The sequence below is a fragment of the Podarcis tiliguerta genome (assembly GCF_965153285.1).
Source record: "Podarcis tiliguerta genome assembly, chromosome: W".
Classification (NCBI taxonomy): Eukaryota; Metazoa; Chordata; class Lepidosauria; order Squamata; family Lacertidae; genus Podarcis; species Podarcis tiliguerta.
Genome location: NC_139552.1, coordinates 18,228,651 through 18,250,504, shown reverse-complemented (window position 1 = coordinate 18,250,504; position 21,854 = coordinate 18,228,651). Strand labels below are relative to the sequence as shown.

Below are 21,854 nucleotides of genomic sequence, written 5' to 3'. Positions count from 1 at the left end.
CCCTGCAAACTCAATTGCAACCCCCCCTTCACCCCTTTCGCCTCAGCATGAAGGCATCCCATCCGCTCCTCCTCCCCCTCCTCCTTCCCTGCTTCCCCCTCCTCCTCCCCCTCCTCCTTCCATGCTTTCCCTTCCTCCCCCTCCTCCCCCCTCCTCCCCCCTCCTATCCCTTTTTCGCCTGGAAATGCCCCTGTGCCCATGGGGGCCGTTCGTGCCGCTCTGTCGCAAGCAAGGCAGCAGGGTGACCTCTCCTTAGAAGACCAGACAAACTGGCCAGGAGATTTGCCATCTGCATTTCCCATTACCCAAGGTGCAGCCGGAATCTTGCATGAGCACTTGCCTTATTCTGTAATAAGAGATTTAAGGAGGGCAGTTGCTGATTCTGGACTGAAATCTTCCTATGTGCAAGGAATGTTGGAAACAATAGCAACTACTTATACTATGCTACCTCAGGATTGGAAAGATCTGATGCGCATGCTTTTAACTCCAGCTCAGTATGTGGTTTTTGAAAGTGAATATAAGCATAGTGCTATGGCCTTGGCTGATCCTCACCATACAGCCAACCAACTTTTCGGTGCTGGCCCATATGAGACCATAACTTTGCAGGCAACGTTGACAAATGTACATTTCAGTCGCACTGCGACCTGCGTGCAACGTGCCTTCAAAAAGGTCCCTGTTTCAGGCCAACCCATGTCTTCTTTTGTGAACATAAAACAACAACATTCAGAGCCTTACCATCAATTCATAGATCGCTTGAAAGAAGCAATCACCAGGCAGATTGATAACACCACGGCTCAAAGTGAATTAACAAAAAAATTGGCTTTTGAAAATGCAAATGCAGACTGCAAAACTGCCTTGCAGTCCGTTATACGCCGCTTTAAATATGAACTGGCTGATATGATCCAGGCTTGTACAGAGGTGGGCAGCCAAAGCCATGCTATGTCCCTGCTTGCAAATGCCATTCAATCTAATAGCAGGCCCACAGGCAATTGCTTTAACTGCAAATGCCCAGGCCATTTTGCTAAGCAATGCAGAGCCCCTGGCGGCGGGGCACACAAGAATGCTGATACCAACAAGGCTAGACCTTCCAAAAAATGCCCTAAGTGTGGAAAAGGCTACCATTGGGCAAACCAATGCAGGAGTTCGGGAAACTCCAACGAGGCCCTGCTCTCGGGCCAGGCGAATTAGAGAGCCCACTGCCTTTAGTTCCTACTACTGAAAATTTTTCTAAAGGTACACCATCTGATACTACTATTGCAAAATTTTCTAAAGAAAAATCCTCTGACTTCACCATTGACTTAATCAATCAGGAAGACAAAGAGACTGTTTTACCTGGTGAAGTTGTGCTTATGCCCACCCAATTGGCGGGCCCCCTGCCATCTAAGGTCGCAGGTATAATTTTACCCAAGCTTTCCACGGCCAAAGAAGGCATCATGGTTATCCCAGCAGTGTTAGCCCCAGATTATGTGGGCACTGTCATGGTTCAACTTTGGAGCCATATGCCCATGCAGCTGAAAAAGGGTGACACTTGGGCGCATTTGGTGATGCTCCCAGCCCACCCTTCTGTTTCAATTATGGATAGTAATTTGCACCAGCTCTCTTCTTTCCCTCCACAGCTTTTAGCGGTTATTGAGAGAATCGGTGAGAAGAAACTTCTTCGTAAGTAAAAAATCAATGGTAAAATTCTGGAAGGTTTGATTGACACAGGAGCAGACATTTCTGTCATTTCCATCAGTTGCTGGGACCCCACGTGGCCCCTCGAGTCTGCTTCCGCAGTGTGGGGTGTTGGAGGCTCTCAAACCTCCGCAAAGAGTGTACGCTGGCTGCCTGTCTCTCTGCCCAATAGCTCTGCCACGATTGCTCACATTCAACCGTGTGTACTCCAAATTCATCTGAATTTGTGGGGCAGAGACCTTTTGCAACAATTAGACGCTACCATTCAATTAAATGAGTAAATTTGCACTTCCCCTTAACTGGAAGTCTACTGCCCCCGTGTGGGTGGAACAATGGCCACTTACTGGAGAAAAGCTGCTTGCTTTAAAGCATTTGGTGATTGAACAGTTACAAGCAGACCATATAGAACCTTCAACTAGCCCCTATAACTCCCCCGTCTTCGTTATAAAAAAGAAGAGTGGGAAATGGAGATTTTTACAGGATTTAAGGAAAATTAGTGAAATCATTGAACCTATGGGGCCTTTGCAGTGTGGTCTGCCCAATCCAAATATGATTCCACATTCCTATCAATTGGCAATTATAGATTTGCAAGATTGCTTCTTCTCCATCCCCCTACAGGAGAAGGATCGTAAACTCTTTGCTTTTACTGTTCCAGTGTTAAATAACAGCCAACCCACAGAACGATATCAATGGAAAGTCCTACCACAAGGAATGTTGAATTCTCCCACCATGTGCCAATACTATGTTAATCAGGCACTCCAGCCCTTTCGCCGTTTATATCCGGATCTGACGGTGATTCATTATACGGACGATCTTCTTTTGGCGGGGCGCCAGCTCCCCCCTCACTGGAAACGTGATATAACAGCCTGCTTGTCAGAGTATGGTTTAAAAATTGCCCCCGAAAAGGTACAAGAAACCTCGCCTTTTCACTATTTGGGACACAAAATGATAGCTGGCTATTCAATCCCAATAGTCCCTGAGCTTAAAGTCCCAAAAGTAATAAAATATGTCCAACTGCAGCAATTATTGGGCAATATTAACTGGGTAAGACCATATTTTAAAATCCCTCTCGAGGTTCTGAGACCATTGTTTTTAGCCTTAAAAGGCCATCAATCTCCTGGAGAACAAATTATTTTGAACCCCCTTCAACAAAAAACTATTGCCCAGTTGAAGGAAATAATGCGGATTCATTGGGTTGATAGAGCAATTCCTAATGTTTCGCCAGAATTAATAGTAATGACAGATGGTGTCCAACCATTCGCAGCCCTCACTCAATCAGCCCCACAAAAAGTTCATATTATAGAATGGTTGTATTTACAGCATACACCCAAAAACACAGTGACTCCCTTGGTGGACCTCCTTGCTCAAATCATCAGCAAGGGAAGGCGCCGCTGTAAAAGTTTATTTGGTATTGATTGCCAGAGGCTTATTATTCCCCTGCCCATGGACCAATGGGATAATGCTTTCTCCACTAGCATGACACTTCAATGCGCCCTGGCTGATTTTGTAGGCACAGTGGACTGTCATATTCCGGCAGATCCTCGCCTGCAAATGAGCAGACAATTTTCCTTATCCTTCTCATCCATTCTGTCCCGAGTGTCATTAGACGAAGCGCAAACGGTTTTCACCGACGGTGCCCCCACAAGGGGGGTGGTTGCTTGGCAACAGAATGATCGATGGCATAGCCTCTACACCCTTCCACAGAAATCCGCACAACGTTCTGAGCTGGCTGCTGCTGTAAAAGCCTTGCACCACTTCGCCTCAATGCCAATTAATCTGGTTGTTGATAGCCTTTACGTTGCCAATGTCACAACTCGCCTAGAGGGCAGCTACGTAAGCCCCCTACTGGATGACAACCTTCTGAGTCTTTTCCTGTCTTTACAATTACTGCTCTCCAAACGATCTCACCCATTATTTGTGGTACATATTCGATCTCACCAGCCCTTTCCAGGCTTTATCACAGATGGCAATGCAAAGGCAGATTCCCTGCTCAGAGTTCTGCCTGTTTCACCAATTGAAAGCCATGCTTTCCATCATCAGAATGCAAAAGCTCTCAGCCGGGAGTTCAAAATTCCTTTGGAGGCAGCTCGTGCAATTATACAACAATGCCCACAGTGCTCTAACCAACTTGGCCACCCCAGCCCTGGCGTTAACCCACGCGGGCTTGAATCAAATTGTCTGTGGCAGACGGATGTCACTCACTTTGCCCCTTTCTCACCTTGGAAATTCATACATGTCAGCATCGACACATACTCTGGCTTTATTTGGGCCACCCCTCAAAGGGGAGAACAAGTCAAACATGCTTGCAATCATCTTGTTCGTGCCATGTCAGTCATGGGCAAGCCTCATACTTTAAAAACTGACAATGCTCCTGCATATTGTTCTAAATCTTTTGCTCAGTTTTGTGAAACTTGGAATATCCGCCATTTATTCGGCATCCCCTACAATTCTCAAGGCCAAGCAATTGTTGAACGTGCCAATCGCACCTTGAAAACTGCCTTAATTCGGCAGGAAAAGAAGGCCGGAGTCCCCGCCTCCCTTTCTGAGAAGGAAGGCTGGCTAGCTAGTGTTCTATTTACGCTAAATCATTTGAATATTTTCATACAGGATCATCAATCGTGTACGCGACTGCAAAAGCATTTTCAGCAAAAGGAGATCCTTCCAGCCCCCCTGGTCCGCTATAAGAAATTACCATCCAACGACTGGAGCGAACCAGTTAAATTGATCACCTGGGGTAAGGGCTACGCGGCTGTGCAAAGCCCACAAGGCCCTCGCTGGGTGCCATCGCGCTGCATCCGCCTGTACCATGGCTTGGCATCAAACCCTGGAGAGTCCGATTCCGCAGTTCACCCAACAGCTCCAGATCGCCCAGGATGTGCCGTCTAGTCCCCCCAGGAGACGCAAGCGCGGAAATCGTAATGGACCAGTGACGTGGGGCCAAATAAAATCACTCTCCTCTCAAGCTGAACAACTTATGAAGGACAAACAGCTAGAATCAACCCCCGATAACGTGCTTCTCTGTCTTATCTCCTGCCTTAATATGAATTCCATGATTGTTCTCATTTTCTGCATCTTTTTCTTGCCCATCTCGGCTGCCCCCCCTATTCGCGGTGGCGCAACAACACCAAATGTATGGGAATCCTTTGCAAAAACCCTCAATGTTTCTTCCTTTTGTTTATCACAGCAGGTATCAGTGGGTGAAATACTTGGCTCTTGCCTTATCCCTGTGTGCCATGACCCCTCTGACATACAAAATGACACCTGGTTTTACTCTTCCCTACCCCAAAATGATTCTCTTCGCACTCTTGGCTACTCCGCTTACTCCACTTGGGGTACCCAGGTGCGCAAGCGCCCCACCATGGCCGTGGACCTATTAACCCCGTACGTGGCGTCATATAATATGACATGCGCTCGTATGGTGAACTGCACTAAGAACAACTGTGTAAGAATGAGCAAGGATAACTTTAACTGCTCTTCTTATGTAAATATTTCCTATGTATATAAATACACAGAGTTGCCTGCAGGATGGTTCTGGTCCTGCCCAGGTTATACATTCAATTACATTCCAGCAAACATTACCCATGGAACTCCCTGCTGCTTGAGTCGGTTGTCCATCATTTTACCAAAGAAACAACATCTATGCCGCCCTAGAAATCGCCGCTCTGTTGAATTGATTAATGATTGTGATGATTCTGTTTCTCTTTTCAGCAAAGCAGAATATGTCTCCTTAGCTATCTCTCTCCTAGGAGTGCCCTCATTGGCAGTATCGAATAGCAGGAATATTAATGCCCTGGCCTGTTCTGCAGCAAAAGCTATTAATTTCACATCTAACGCACTCCACCTGCTAAATACAGAACAGACCGAGATACAACACGGACTTTTGCAAAATCGTGCTGCTATTGACTATCTGCTGATGCTTCATCACTATGGCTGTGAACAAGTGGATGCGATGTGCTGCTTCAATATTTCTGACAATTCTAAGGCCGTTAGACAGCAAATCTCCCACCTGCAAAACCTTACCCACCACATTAAACAGGACGTTGGATTCTCCAGCCTCTGGGATTCATTCACCCAGTGGCTCACCGGCTGGCTGCCAAACTTGGACTGGCTCCGCAAACTCTTTCAATACGCTATTGCTATAATATGCATTCTAATTTTGTTATGCTGCTTCATTCAATGCATTCCTAGTCTCATACGTCTCTGGTCTCAACTCTTCTCCCCCCCTCAACCTCCGCAAAAACTCATTGCTGCCCACTTTACTAAGTGGCAACACCAACAGTAGCTCTTGGGGTTAAATAGGAGCAAACTTATTTTGGGCATGCGTTGGCACACCACGTATCCCGAAATATTTTTGTTTTTCTTATCTTACCTCCACTAGTGAAATAAAAACCTTGTATATAATAAAAGAAAGGGGGAGATGTAGAGTGGGTTTTCTGGATCCCTGTGTATGCCTAGAGGGATTCGTCCTGTCTTTCGTGTGTGTGTGTCTGTTCTCTTGCTGCATATCTCAGAGGCGCTGCGTAGGCAAAGCACTCACTTTGTGCCTTCTCTGTTCGACCCTGGTATGGTACACTGGTACGGAAAGATCCTAAGCTTAGCTGATGTCATGACCCTGTAATCTAACTATAAACTTCCCTTGTTTATTACCACAGACTAGAAGAATTTTAAGTGCACTCTTATAATCCCTGCCATCCCTATCTATCAGAGATTGTCATGTTCCTGTGCTCTCTCTCTCTCTATCTATTGATGCGTATGTATGTATGTAAACTCTACACATTGTATGTAATATGTGCGACGCTTAAACGTAGCCCACGTGTATCCAATCAGCACCGAGCATATATGGTGCAATAGACCCAAATATACAATAAAAGGGACAGGCTCTTAGCCTCAAGCTTGAGACGCCTCCCACATGCACACCTTCGACTCGTCTGCCAGTTATTTCCAACCCAACATGCCCCCTCCCTTTTTACGTGCTCCTGGCTCCTAGTCAAGTAACCAGTTCATGTTCTGTAATTCACACAGAAATCTTCAGCACCACAGGGCAGGTGTATCTGGTACTGAACACTTTTTGCCTGAACAGATTTCAGAAAAACACAACAGCTCTTGGTATTCAACGTTACCTGTTGAGTTACTCTACTCTGAATGCCCTTGCTTAGTTAATCGAGTCCACTTTTCTGCATCAACAAAACACACTTTGCATCTTAAACAAAACTCCCATCAGGATTCCAGTAGGAACCAGTTTGGAAAGTGGGGATCCAAACCCAGTGGGTCTATTTTTGCTTGCGCCAGAAGACGTTGCTGAACTCCCTTAATCATGGTGAGTGCAAGGGTGTTGTAATCTATGTATTCACACATCACCATCGACTTTCTGACTTACGGTTGCAAGATGCTTCATTTCTCCCCCTTTGCTCCTGGCACAAGTAGGATAAACAAACCTGGAAGCTTTGTTTTCCCCATTACATCTGGTCATGGTTTGTTGCTCCCTAACAAGCCACAGTCAGCAGGCCAGCCATAAGCAGGGACTTCAGATTGGCTGGCAATTGTTGCTTATTATGATAAGGCCACAGTCCCGGGTTCAGACGTGATGTGGTGCCAAGGCCTTGTGCTTTGCTTCTCCTGCTTGCTCCAAGAGAGAACAGCATGAGGAGCAATTGGGCAGCATGTGCTACATAATGCATTATAAAATGGCTCCTGATGGCAGCTGTATGTTTACAGCGTCTAGGAAGCTGCTTTGTATGCAATCAATCACAGTCTTCACTTAGACTAATCTGCATAATAACAAATCACCATTTCGCAGGGAATGCATGTTTTAATGCTCCCTAATGGCAAACTCCTTGCTTGTAGAAATATCTTTTTCAATCCTATCCAAATGGCATGTCCTTGTCTCAGCTCCTGAATTACCATTACCGAATTGGAGATCTAGGAAATTTCCACTTCCTGCCTACCTTGGGAACCATCACGCGCCTATTTATGACCTTTAGGTCATCAGCCCTCCCATCTCGACTCATGGAGATAAAGGATACTCTATGGTGGTTCCACTCTCTCCACCCAGTGAGGGTATTTAAGGACAAAACAAGGAGGCAATTGGTTCCTTGCATAGAGTCAAAGCTAATGCGGACAAGGGAAAGCAAGCTTAACACTAGAAATACTAACTGCCCGAAGGAAGAAAATAATTCTGTAAGCCTAGATTTACAAGACCTGAAGAAGAGGCTAATGAGTATAAAGACTGAGATTTCTACCCAAAATATAAGGACAGTAGAGCCTAGAGCACAAAGAGGTCCAACAGCTCTTTATCCCATAGAAAGAAATCAGTGCAACTCCCTGTTCCCTTTTCAAGCGACACCAAAGTAGATGAGGAATTTGGCGCCTCTGACATTTCTATGGCAACAACACCTAAAGAACTCTACGTTGCTGACAATCTGGAGAAATCCAGCACCCAATCTACATCTGGACCTTTGCCTAATGTTCCAAAAATTTAACAGAATGATCAACTTTCTCTACTGTACTCCTGGCGAGACAGGATGGACAGATCTTCCAAACTCGAAGCTGGCTCTTTGTTGGCCAGTGATCCACATTTTATAGCACATGACTCATTAATACTCCCACAGCCACAGATAGAACCAACAGTCCTCCAATCAATCCAGGAGGGAGAGGGGGATTGACAGTTAACGAAACACCGTGGGACCGCCCTCCTCGCTTGGGGTGCGGTTGGTTGGGTTTTATCTTCTAGGGATACTTACCCTATCAAACCTTCACCTCTTCCCCTTACCATTTTGACCCAGGAGTCCTGGCCCAGGGATGACTTGTCAGTGAGGGGATGTTACCCCTCTATTGGGGAGGCTAGTATGGGGTCTGGGATTCCCACTATTGAAGGGCTAGGGAGGAATGGTGGTGGGGCTAGATATCACTATCGGCGAAGGGTTTTGAGATGCAGTGATGCTCGAACCCCTTCCAATCTACGCCCCATCCCAAGGGACGAGGGTAGGGCGAACAGGGTTTACCCACCTCCGTCATTGGTGTTGTGCAATGCCAGGTCCATAGGCAACAAAACCGCCACCATGGGTGACTTTTTGTCTCGCAGGGGATTGACCTGGCTTGCGTGATGGAGACCTGGGTACGGGAAGGCAAAGTAGTCTCCCTACATGAGATAACACCCCCAGGCTTCTCTGTCCTCCATCAATCGTGGACTGTGGGTCGGGGGGGGGGGGAGGAGTAGCGTTGTTAATCCCAGAGGATTGCTCTTTCAGAGCTCTGCCAGCACCGGCAATCTCTGGCATTGAATGTGTTGGTCTTGTGTGGGGCACCAAGGAGAGCTTGGCTGTCTGGCTGGTGCACTGACCACCCAGCGCACCGGCAGCCACCCTGTCAGACCTGCTGGAGGTGGCGGCGGGCTGGGCCTTGGAGTTCCCAAGCTTATTGGTTTTGGGAGACTTCACTGTCCATGCCGATGCCGCCCCCTCCTCACAGGCTCTGGACCTGGTGACTTCCATGGCAACACTAGGGCTCTCCCAGTTTGCTTTGGGCCCCACTCATCAAGCAGGCAACACGCTGGATCTGATCTTTGGTGCTGGCATAGATGTGATCATGCTCCCCCCTGTGGAAGTGCCATGGTCTGTTCACTACGCTCTGAAAGCCAAGATTGACTTCCCACTCCTCCCCTGCTCGGGTGGCGAGCCTATTTGGGCTCGCCCCCAAAGGCTGATGGATCCTGAAAGATTCCGTCAGGCCTTGCGGGACCCTGCTCCTCCTGGCGACTCATTAGATGACCTTGTCGAGGACCGGAATAACCAGCTCTTGGCAGCCATCGATTAGATCGCGCCTAAGCGCCCTCTGCGACCCCGTCAAAACCAGGCCCCTTGGTTTACTGAGGTGCTCCGGAAAATGAAGCAGGATCTCAGACAGCTAGAGTGAGTATGGCGACAGACTCGTGACAGAGCTTCAAGAACATCTTATAGGACACTTACAAAAGCCTATGAGATGGCTATGCAAGCTGCTAAGAAATCTTACTTTGCAGCTTCCATTGCATCCGCTAGCTCTCGCCCGGCGCAACTTTTTAGAATAATTAGGTTGATAATGTCCTTAGGAGGACAACCAAATTTAAGCACAAATTCGACCCACAGCTGTGAGGCATTCACGAGCTTTTTTGCGGAGAAAGTCCTGTTGCTCCGCCATGACCTCCCTGCCAGTTTAGATACAGTGACTGAACTGGAGGCCCCTTGACTGTCTTCGGGTCCAGTGTTGGACCATTTCAATTGGCTACTCCCTGCTGATGTGGATAGATTCCTCCAAGCTGGTAGGCCCACCACCTGCCTCCTCGATCTGTGCCTGTCTTGGCTGATTAGGGCATGTCCAGATGTTGCACGGACCTCCCTGGTTGAAATTATCAATTTGTCCCTTGGCATGAGGACATTTCCAGGGGACCCGAAGGAAGCAATGGTGTGTCTGCTCTTAAAGAAAAAGTTCACTAGATCCTTTAGACCTATCCAATTACCGGCCAGTTTCAAATCTTCCATATCTGGGTAAGGTAATTGAGAGAGCGGTTGCTGATCAGCTTGGTAGGTTTTTGGAGGAAACATCAGCTTTAGGTCCATTTCAGTCCGGGTTCCGTCCTGGTTTCAGGACCGAGACGGCTCTGGTTGCCCTAACAGATGATCTACGTAGACAACTGGATTGAGGCGGGTCAGGACTGCTGATTCTTTTAGATTTGTCAGCAGCCTTTGACATGGTCAATCATGATCTTCTGGACCACCGCCTTGCCGACGTGGGGATACAGGGCATAGCCCGTAAATGGCTGTGCTTTTTTATCTTTGGTCAGGGACAGAGGGTGACGCTAGGGAGGGAGATGTTGTCATGCCACTCCTTGGTGTGTGGAGTGCCACAGGGTGCAAACCTCTCCCCAATGCTTTTTAACATCTTTATGCGCCCCCTTGCCCAGATTGTCCAAAGCTTTGGGCTGGGCTGTCACCAATATGCTGATGACACTTAGCTCTACCTGCTAATGGATGGCCGCACCGACTCGGCCCCGGACACACTGAGCAGATGCTTGGAAGCTGTGGCTGGATGGTTTCGTGGGAGCTGATTGAAACTAAATCCTTCAAAGATAGAGGTCCTATGGCTGGGTTGGGATGGCATGGGGATGAGGGACCAACTGCCTTCTCTTGCGGGGGCCCAATTAGTGCCATTGCCTTCTGTTAAGAGTTTGGGTGTAATCCTTGACGCCTCCCTTTCCATGGAGGCGCAGGTTACAGCAACAGTCAAGGTGACATTTTTCCACCTTCGCCGCATCAAGCAGTTGATCCCTTACCTTTCCCGCCCCGATCTGGCCACAGTGATCCATGCGACGGTCACCTCCAGGCTTGACTACTGTAATTCGCTCTATGCGGGGCTGCCCTTGAAACTCCAGTGGGTGCAGAATGCTGCAGCGAGGCTCCTCACGGGATCTCTGCCATGGGAGCATATTCACCCAGTGCTTTTCTAGCTGCACTGGCTCCCGGTGGAGTACAGGGTCAGATTTAAGGTGCTGGTTTTGACCTTTAAAGCCCTTCACGGCTTAAGACCTACAGGACCGCCTCTCCCAGTATGCCCCACGGAGGACCTTAAGGTCCATAAATAGCAACACCCTAGTGGTCCCGGGCCCTAAGGAAGTTAGATTAGCTTCAACCAGAGCCAGGGCCTTTTCAACGCTGGCTCCGGCTTGGTGGAACGCTCTGTCTCATGAGACCAGGGCCCTGCGGGATCTGATTTCTTTCCGCAGGGCCTGTAAGACAGAGTTGTTCCGCCTGGCCTTTGGCTTGGAGCCAATTTGATTCCCTCCCCCTCTTTCTTTTTCTTTTCTCCTTCTGTGATGAGGCTGCATTTTAATGTTTCAATATTTTAATGCTGTATTTTAATTCAACTTGTTTTAATTATTGCTTGTTAGCTGCCCTAAGCCTGGCCTTGGCTGGGGAGGGCGGGGTATAAATAAAAATAATTATTATTATTATTGTTGTTGTTGTTGTTGTTGTTGTTGTTATTATCATCATCTGGGCACAGATATCTGGGTTGACAACACTCATTAAAAGGGACTATCTTCCTACAAGATAGATTCTGAATGTATGTAACCTTTCTAAGCTGTCTGCCTTCTGGGATCATATTGTGAACAGAACGTAATGCCAAATGCCTGCACAACCCTTCTCTTGGCCAGACCCCGCCAGGCCTTCCTTCTGCCCAGCATCCCCCAATCCCATCCCCAGCTCTCCTGCCCCCCTCACCCCTGGATACCTCATGCAACCTCTCACTCACCGCAATTGCCTTGACGGCCATCTTCTTGGAGTACCTCAACCTGTCCTTTTCTCTCTGGCGGGCCTCCGAGCAAGTGGCCAGCACACAGCAGAGCGACATCTCATCCTTCTCCAGTTGCTGAAATGGCAAGAGTCAGGCTGTCAGTTCATGGCAGGAGGGCTTCTCTGCATCTGAGACCGCCAAAATGGGGGTATAAACAGCACTGGTGGATGGGGGGGGGTGAGGGATTTCGTATGTACTGTGCTGTTTTCTCAAATACTAACCACAGGCGATGCCCAGACCCTGCCAGTCTCTGAACCATCTGCAACAAGAGAAGAAGGAAAGGACATGGGGGCAGGTTAGTTCATTTCTACTTCTTTTCCACAGTTGAGTATTAGAGCATTAAGGCCACCCCTCCTTACGCTCCAAAATGAAAAGGAAGCATTTGCTCACGTGGGCCCACAGCAACCCTGGACTTCTTGGGGACTTTGCGGGTCCTCTTCTTCTTGCGGGCTGCCATGTCCCTCAGTCGCCTGAACCTAGAAGAGAAGGAGAGGGGCAGACCTTCTTGTTGTTGTTGTTGTTATACCGCCCTATACCCACAGGTCTCAGTTACAACCAGTGCTTTTTTCTGGGGGGATGCAGGGGTACGCACACCCCGAAACATTTTGTGAATCTTTGCACTTTTGTCCATTTACTGTACTGCATTTATTTTCCCCGATTTGAACTATAAAATGGTGATTTTCTTGAGTCAAAATGAGAGTACCCCAAACATTTTTTTAATAGAAAAAAAGCACTGGTTCCAACATAAAAATCGCAATATAAAAACACAAAATGCATAATAAAGGTGAAAAACAACCCAGTAAAGCCCCCTCCCCAACACATTTCAAAACCTGAGACAGAAGCCTACAACCAAAATGGGGTGTGTGTGTGTAAGAGAAGGCAGGGAGTCTTTGCAGCATAGCCATAACACAAATACGGGTAGCCTAACAGTTGCAGGCAGAGCCGTGTCATTTCACACACTACTTCAGCTGCGGGACATCGTATCAACAAGGAAAGGAGCATTTGGTGTTGTTGCATCTCCTCGGGTATTTGTTGATTTGTCGCTACGAGGGGTTGTAGTTGTGGAGGTATAGTTTGATGAGGTTTCTGGTTATTTGTACCCTAGGTGCCCACTCTCACACAAAAACAAATCTCCCTGCAGCCAACCAAAGACCACCAACCACACCCTAGGTCACCCGCCAACCTCTCTCACCACCAAGGAAATGCAACAAGGGAATAGTAAGTGAAGCCACACAAGTGATGCTGACACAAAACCCCACACATACAGGGGAAACTCAGAAAATTAGAATATCGTGGAAAAGTTCATTTATTTCAGTAATTCAACTTAAAAAAGGTGAAACTAATATATGAGATAGACTCATGACATGCAAAGCGAGATATGTCAAGCCTTTATTTGTTATAATTGTGATGAATATGGGGTACAGCTGATAAAAAACCCAAATTAACAATCTCAGAAAATTAGAATATGAAATGAAATCAGCAAAACAAGGATTGCAAATTGAGCAATATTTGACCTCTGAGAAGTAGAAGCATGCATATGTACTCACTACATGATTTGGGCCATTTTTGCATCAATTACTGCCTCAATGCGGCGTGGCGTGGATGCTATCAGCCTGTGGCACTGCTGAGGTGTTATGGAAGACCAGGATGCTTCAACAGCAGCCTTCAGCTCTTCTGCATTGCTCGGTCTCATGTGTCTCATCTTTCTCTTGGCAATGCCCCATAGATTCTTTTCAGTGACAACTATTTATGACAGAGGTTTACAGAAAATTGATCTAAAACCTCTGCTTGTAAGAGGCTATGGGCATTTGAAGAAGCCCATCATAATCTTTACATGAAATGTATCTTTAGAACACCGGTGGCGTCATGTCCCCATTTGTTGCCTTAGTTTCTCCATCAATGCACCACCCACAATTTGCCATCATATTGGCATCAGGTGTTTTCCAGGCCAGTGAATGTCAGCAACCCCTTCTTCTAAAGCTGCTTCCCCAGTTTCATCCAAAATAGAAAGAAATGCCATTTGGTAGCTGTTAAGTTGTGGGCGAACATGTCAGACGACACAGCGATTCTTTAAACCGCTCTTCTTTATTCAGATGCCAGAACAGAACTAGGCTGAGGAGCTCAATCAGCCTGCTTATATGGAGCTCCAGAACAATGCAACTGTTGCCATTTTCTAAAACTATCCAATCACTGAACGTCACTTTTCGATCCTTCATTTGCATACAAAACTATCCAATCACTGAACGTCACTTTTCGATCCTTCATTTGCATAACTATCTACAGGCCCAGGGTGAGAACTTCAGTACATAACACCCCTCCCCACCGAGATAAGGCATTAGTTACAATCATAATGGTTTCCTTATATACAGCACTACACGTAATGGTTCAATTAGGCACAGAAGCATATCGGTTACATTTCACATACTTAGACCAACAGTGATACATGTCCAACAACATAGTCCTTTAAATAAGTTGGGCGCTTGGAAACTCTGTCAGACCTCCGGGGACTGGTAGCCAAGTCCGGGGGGCCACACAACTCTTGCTGAGGCTGTGGTGCGACCCTAGGTGGCGTTGAAACCAAATCCCCTGGATTCGCTGCTGTGGGTGGAGCATACGCAAGTGGAGTGGTCTGAGACTGCGGTAAGTCTGGCAGACCCTCTGAAGTGGCTTGGTTCGGCTCCACACTGGCAGTTTGCAAGGGAGGTGTAGGTGGAGCCTCGCCATCTGTAAGTGTCTCTTCCGGAGCCACGAGCGCAGTTGGGGGCACCACGGTAGTGTCCAAGTCCCCAACCCTGCGCCTAAGCTGGTCTATGTGCAGGTGCCACAAGCGTCCGTCTTCGAGTGCCACCTGGTACGAGCGAGGTCCAGCGACTCCCACTACTGTGGCTGGCACCCAAGGAATGTCCCCCACATAGTTCTGGGCAAAGATCTGGTTTCCTGGAACAAATGAGCGTGGCGCGTTGGCACAGCCTGGGGGTTCGGCCACGGCAAAGTCCGGGTGCAGCCAGTCGAGCGGTGACCTGAGGCGGCGGCCCATAAGCAGTTCAGCAGGACTCCGCCCTGTGGCCGCATGAGGGGTGATGTGTTGCACGAACAAGTATTCGGTGACCTGCTCGTGCCAGTCTCCCCGGTCCAGGTGCGCCAGTGCCTCTTTTGCCGAGCGTACCATTCTCTCCCCTTGCCCGTTGCTGGATGGATGAAATGGTGCCGTTAGGGCATGGCGGATGCCCAGTCCCAAAAGATACCGCTCAAAAGTGCCTGACGTGAACTGCGGTCCGTTGTTGGAGACAAGGATATCAGGACACCCATGCGTCGCAAACAGGCCTCGCAGCACCCGGATGACGGCCTCGGTAGTGGTGGAGGGCATCAGGGCCACCTCCAGCCATTTGGAATAGGCGTCCACCACTACCATAAAGGTCCGGCCGTGAAAGGGGCCGGCCAGATCGATGTGCACCCTCGACCAGGGTGTCTTTGGCATCTCCCAGGTGTGTCCCTTAGCTGCCGGTAGTGCAGGCCTCGATTCTTGGCACGCTTGACAGGCGGACACCCAGGCAGTGATGGCATTGTCCATGTTAGGCCACCAGACGTAACACCGAGCCAACGCCTTCATTTTGACGATTCCCGGGTGGCCAACGTGCAGAGCCTCCAGGACGCGTTGACGGAGTCTTTGGGGAATCACGACGCGGTCTCCCCACAGCAGACAGCCGCGATGAGCCGAGAGTTCATGTTGTCTGGTTGCGAACGGTTGGAACTCCGATGCAAACGGCCCTTGTGGCCACCCCCTCCACACCCAGTTGAGCATACGGCTGATGGTGCAATCCTGGGCCGATGCGGAGGCCACAGTGGCAGCCGATACAGGCGCTGCCGGAAGATCCTCAATCAGGAGGAGCGATGAAGCTGGAGCTGGGTCTTCCACAAACGCTGAAAGAGGGCAACGGCTGAGGGCGTCGGCATGGCCCATCGATTTCCCTGGGCGATGGACGAGCCGGTAGTGGTAGGCAGCCAGGAAAACAGTCCATCGCAGCATGCGCGGCGAGAGGACCGGTGGAGTTGGACGATCACCGGCAAGGAGGCCCAGGAGCGGCTTGTGGTCAGTGATGAGGTCAAAAGTCCTGCCATAGAGGTATTCATGTAACCTCTTCACTCCAGCCACAAGTGCCAGTGCATCCTTGTCGAGCTGGCTGTATTTCTGTTCAGTCAGAGATAGCGTCCTGGAAAAGTAGGCGAGCAGTGCTTCTCTTCAGTCTGGAAAACGGTGACTAAGGACAGCGCCGATGCCAAAAGGTGAGGCGTCGCAGGCAAGGACCAGCGGCCTGGCTTCACTGTACTGTACCAGCACACTGTCCGATGAAAGGAGAGCCTTGACCGCGTTGAAGGCTGCCGTCTCCCGATGACCCCAGGACCAAGGCGTCTTTGTGCTGAGGAGTCGGTGAAGAGGCTCAGCCACCGTGGCTTTGTAGGGCAGGAACATGTTATAAAAGTTCAGCAGCCCAAGGAACGCCTGCAACTCTGTCTTGTTCTTTGGGATGGGGGCCTGCTGGATAGCACAGGTCTTGGATGTGGTCGGGTGAAGGCCGGGGGCGTCGATAAGATAGCCCAGGAACTCCACCTGTGGAACAGCGATCTGGCACTTCTCCCTCTTTACCTTGAGCACGGCCTCTTGGAACCTGGTCAGCACGGCACGGAGGCGCTCGAACAGCTGCTGGTGTGAGTCTGCGGACACCAACACGTCATCAAAATATGGTACCATGCCCGGAAGCCCTTGCAGGAGACGCTCCATAAGGCTTTGGAAGATGCCAGGAGCCATACTCACCCCGAACTGCAACTGGCGGCAACGGAATGCCCCTCGGTGGGTGACGATTGTCTGGGCTTCAGTAGTGGCGTCATCAACGGGCAGTTGTTGATAGGCTTGGGCAAGGTCCAGCTTAGCGAAGACCTTACCCTCACCCAGGGAATGCAGCAGGTGTTGGACAACAGGAACCGGATAAGCGTGCTGCTGAAGTGCCTTGTTGATCGTGCACTTGTAGTCAGCGCAGATTCTCACCGACCCGTCTGGCTTAACAGGCGTGACGATGGGGGTTTCCCACTTGGCGTGGTCAACCGGCTCCAAAACTCCTTGGGTGACCAGCTTGTCCAGTTGTTCGTCCACCTTAGCCTTGAGAGCAAAGGGAACCCGGCGTGGCTTTAGCTTGATGGGGGCGACTTGTGGATCAAGGCTAAAGGAGATGGGCGTACCTGTATATTGTCCCAAAGTGCCGTCAAAAACCTCGGCAAAGTCTTTGACCAGACTCTCAGTCTCTGCGTTAGAGATGCAGTTGATGCCGGTGACTTCCAGGCCGAGGGCATCAAACCAGTCTAGCCCTAGGAGGCTTGGCCGCTGACCTTTGACCACCACCAGTCGGAGCAGGCCCGAAAAATCCTTGAAGGCGATCTGGAACCAGCCAACACCTACAACGGGAATGTCGTTTCCCTGGTAGTCTCTCAGGTGTACGCGGTGAGAGTCGAGTTGCCTTTTGGACACTCTGGGTACCAGTCTTTTGATGGTGCTCCAAGACACGATGGACAGGGCAGACTCGGTGTCGATCTCCATGTCACATGGAGCTCCTTTAATGAGCACCGTGACGTTCAGCTTGCATCGCGTAGGCGAGTCGGTTTGGCCAATCGTGGTTCCAGACGGGCAGTGGCAGTTGGTGAGAGCGAAACAGCTTTCCTTGGCAGACTGGCGTGAAGACTTGGACTTGCGAGTCGGTGAAGGGGGGTGTCAGACGGAGCCGATTGGCAGACCTTAGCGATGTGGCCCCTTCTGGAACACGTCCGACAGATGGCGTCTCTGAATCGACACTTGGCACGGGAATGGTTGCCTCCACAGCCGGCACATTCCGGTTGGCCCTTGGACTTCTGTTGGAACTTCCTGTGCTCCCGCTTTGTCTGGTGCACATCATCGTCTTCACTGGAGGATGCCTCATCAATGCTGGCCTCTTCGTGATGCACTGGAACTGGCCTTGCGGATCTCCTGGGCGGTGCGTTCAGCAGCTTCCGAGGCCACAGCCTCCTCAATGGCTTTCTGCAGCGTGAGGTCTGGCTTAGCGAGGAGACACCGTTGCAGATGGATGTCCCGGACCCCGCAGACGATTCGATCCATCAGGGCATCGTCTAAGTCTCGGAACTCACAGTGCATTGCAGCCTGTCGCAGGGCGGTGGTGTAGTTGTTGATTGACTCCCCCTCTGCCTGGTTCCGGTGGTAGAATGCATGGCGGGCAGCAATCTTGGACGGCTTTGGCGCGTAGTGGTTGCGGAGCTTCTCTTGGATAGTGTCCCATGGTGTTGCCTGGACTGCTTCAGGCGCAACCAATGCTCGGGCCGTCTCAAACACCTCAGGCCCACAGAGGCTGAGGAATAGGCCCCGATTCTGTTCCATTGATACTGCTGTCAGCTCGTTGGCTTGGAGGTAGCAGTCGAACCGAGCGAGGTAGGAGTCCCATGATTCAGAGGCTGGCGCAAACGGCGGTAGAGGCACAAGTGAAGCCATGATTCTGATGCCGGCATGGCGGGCGATGGATGGATGGAACACAGTGCTCTAGCCAGAACAGTCAGCTCTGAATTGGTTCTGTCCAGTGATTTCGCTCAGTGATTCAGCTCAGTTCATAGGATGGCCGCATCTGGCTGTGCTCTGATGTCCATTGATCCCATCCTCATCGCCAGTGTTAGGTTGTGGGCGAACATGTCAGACGACACAGCGATTCTTTAAACAGCTCTTCTTTATTCAGATGCCAGAACAGAACTAGGCTGAGGAGCTCAGTCAGCCTGCTTATATAGAGCTCCAGAACAATGCAACTGTTGCCATTTTCTAAAACTATCCAATCACTGAACGTCACTTTTCGATCCTTCATTTGCATAACTATCTACAGGCCCAGGGTGAGAACTTCAGTACATAACAGTAGCTCATTGAGAAGCTTTGGGAAGTAATGAAATACATTTCTGAAAGTTATTTATGGATGCACAAGGTCACCACATGATTTTTCAAAAACTTATTAATGCCCCGTGCTTTTACTTCTGGTGTGGTAAAAAATTGCAAAATCTGGCTATCATTTAAAGCAGTGTAAGATGCTTGTTTACGTTTCCCCTCACATTTGGTGACTAGGTAGGGATATGCAGTTTTGTGTTTTGTTTTTTGAAGAGTTCCTAAGGAGTCCTGCTGCTTCCAAGTTTTATTTTGGGGGTTGTTGTTGTTTTTGTTTACAAAAAGGTAATCTAGTTGTAACCTTTTTCTAGGTACAATTCTGTACATTCTGGTACTACCTGTTCACTCATGGTCCCTCCAATTCCCTTTGTTTCTTTTAGCAATGTGTCCTTGTGTATCTGCTACCTTTGCTTACAGAATTTCTCCTTAAGGGCGCTTTGAACATGTCTCGTAATACATGTGGATAAAAGGAATCACCTTCGTTAATTTCAAAAGCCATTTTATTTCTTCCATGATTTTCCTCTGTTGTTAATTTATTTTGTAAACGCAAGTGGGGTTTAGTCACCAGAGAGGTTGATTCTGTGGTTTTGCTCAATAGGTCATGGTCATTTCAAGAGCCATAGGGCCTGAGATGGTTCCAGCTCTAATTTACGTGTAAGATTAGGAGTCCAAGAATGTGGAATCAGTACTGCAGAAGGTCAGTTCTGACATACCTCCCCCCTAAATAGTGGGTGAAGTCCTTTTGGAAAGGACTCAAAGGTTTCAAAGTGTCAAGTTTTGCTGTACTGAAGGACTGCCCATATCTAATCTATTAGAACATTGAACCCTCCTCCCCACTCCAGGAATTTTGCTATCCAAAGTGGGTTTGAATTTGGCTAATAAAAGTTCCCAGTCGAGTAGATTTATATATTTTAGTGAAGGTAAGCAACTTAAAATGACCACAGACCCAGTAAAACTCATTACAAAGAGAAGAAAAACAACATTTAAAAGCAGATACAAATAATGAGGCATTATTCTTTTCTCAAGAAGCCAGCAAAATTTCATTTTTCCTGTTTTATTTTAAGCATGCTTTTTATTCAAGTTTTTAACAAACAACAAGGTGGTAAGCTGCTGACAATAGGCAGACCATCCTTTCTCAAGGGCCATTCCAAATGTGTACAATTGATGGCTCCAAAGTAAGCTGCACCCTGTGAGTCCAGAGGGCAACTGGTGCCATTGTCCCTGTTAGCATTTTGTAAGAAAGGGCACCAAGATTTCATCAAGCTGTCTGCCTTGATGAGACTTGCAGTGAGGATCCCTTTGATAAGCCATCGGCAATGCATAAAGGAGGGCAGGTGGCTTGGTGAGCAGGGAAAGTCTTTCAAAGATTTGGAGCAGCGATGTGCCTTTGCTTCGGGCAAAGGGTGATGGTGGATGGATCATAGCTACCTAACTCAGCACTGTCTGTACTGATTGGCAGTGGCTCTACAAGGTTCCAGGCAGGTGCTGTTTTCAGTTTCACCTGGAGAGACTGGAGACTGTTCTGGGACCTGCATCACCAGCGAGCTCTGGTCCTCCCTTAAGGAGTTAGGCGGCTCAATGGTCTGACTCTGTGGAAGGCACCATGCTATTCCCCTTTAAATTAGCCATTTTTGACAGAAAACATGAGAACTGGAATTTTGCTCTTGAATGGATTTTTGGATCGCCTGCATGCCAAGCACATGCTTCTCCCACTGGGCCAGCACCCTTCCTCAGTGACTGAGCTCTCATTGCACACAGCCATCCAGCAAGCAAAAAAATGGTATTGTTAGAAGGGCAGAGTGGGGAGCAAGAGATTCAGGGGCCGGTTTTAGACCCACAGTGCTCGGGTTTATTCTGTTGCCTGCTTGACATTGTGCCTCCTTCCCCCCTACCTTTTATTCCTATGAAAGTTTCACAGTGTCGCTGCTTGGGATTCTGGATAATCTATGTTGGGGTTTTTACCATTTTTTAAAATTAATTTTCAAAAAAAAAAAAAAAAAAGACAGACAAACAAACAAACATACATCCTAATTGTAATTAAACCAATCTTGATAACATTGTTAAGTGACTTCCTCAAATCCCCCTGGTTGAATTTCATTGTATTTCATTTTAACAGTTTTCCAAAATCAATCTTCTTTAAAAAAAATAAAAATAACTTGATCACTTCACATCTTTCATTCTTTCTAATCTAGCTTGAAACATCTTAATTCCTATCCTTACATATTTAAATCCTAAGCCTATCTCATATTTGCAGGCTTTTCCAGTTAGGTTATCTTGACATATTCAGCTAAATAATCTTTGAATTTTGTCCATTCTTCCTGGTACTCCTCCTCCTTCTGGTCGCGGACTCTTCCCGTCAGGTGGGCTAGCCCCGGGATTCTGGAGAATCTATGTGACTAGATGCTTGTAATGTATGCCAGGCAATCTGGCACAAGTGGGTAGGGTTGCCATCCGCCCGTAATTGCCGCGATTTGGCCGTTGGAAACAAGTGTCCATGCGGGAAACACTTGAATATCCAGGAAAATCCAAAGGTATAGCAATTCTACACGTGGGGAGTAGGGACGCAAGCGCAAATCAGAATAAAGCAAAGGCTGGGAAAATTCAAACAGAAACACACACACACACACTATTCCTCAAGATTTGTGTTTAAGACACAGGATCATAGAACTGTGGAGTTGGAAGGGACACCGAGGACCATCTAGTTCCGTTATTCCCAATCGGGGGTCCGTGGCCCCATCCCGTGCCTCCCTCCAACTAATTTTCTCTCATTTTGGCATGGCAATAGCATACATTTTATGGGTGGTTCTGTTGTTTTTAGTATACCTAAAATTCTTTGCTTATTACCCCACATTTTGAACCCGCAGCCCTGAGATTAAGAGTGTCACGCTCTACCAAC

General features: G+C 48.5%; 1 long non-coding RNA gene across 1 annotated transcript; it reads right to left on the bottom strand.

Moving 5' to 3' along the window:
• Positions 1-12,000: 12,000 nt before the first annotated feature.
• On the bottom strand, positions 12,001-12,477 carry LOC310668901. Its single transcript, XR_014506885.1, has 3 exons — positions 12,388-12,477; positions 12,219-12,256; positions 12,001-12,072 (listed from the first exon to the last, which is right to left on the bottom strand). It is a non-coding gene; the product is annotated as an uncharacterized lncRNA (long non-coding RNA).
• Between the last annotated feature and the right edge of the window lie 9,377 nt (positions 12,478-21,854).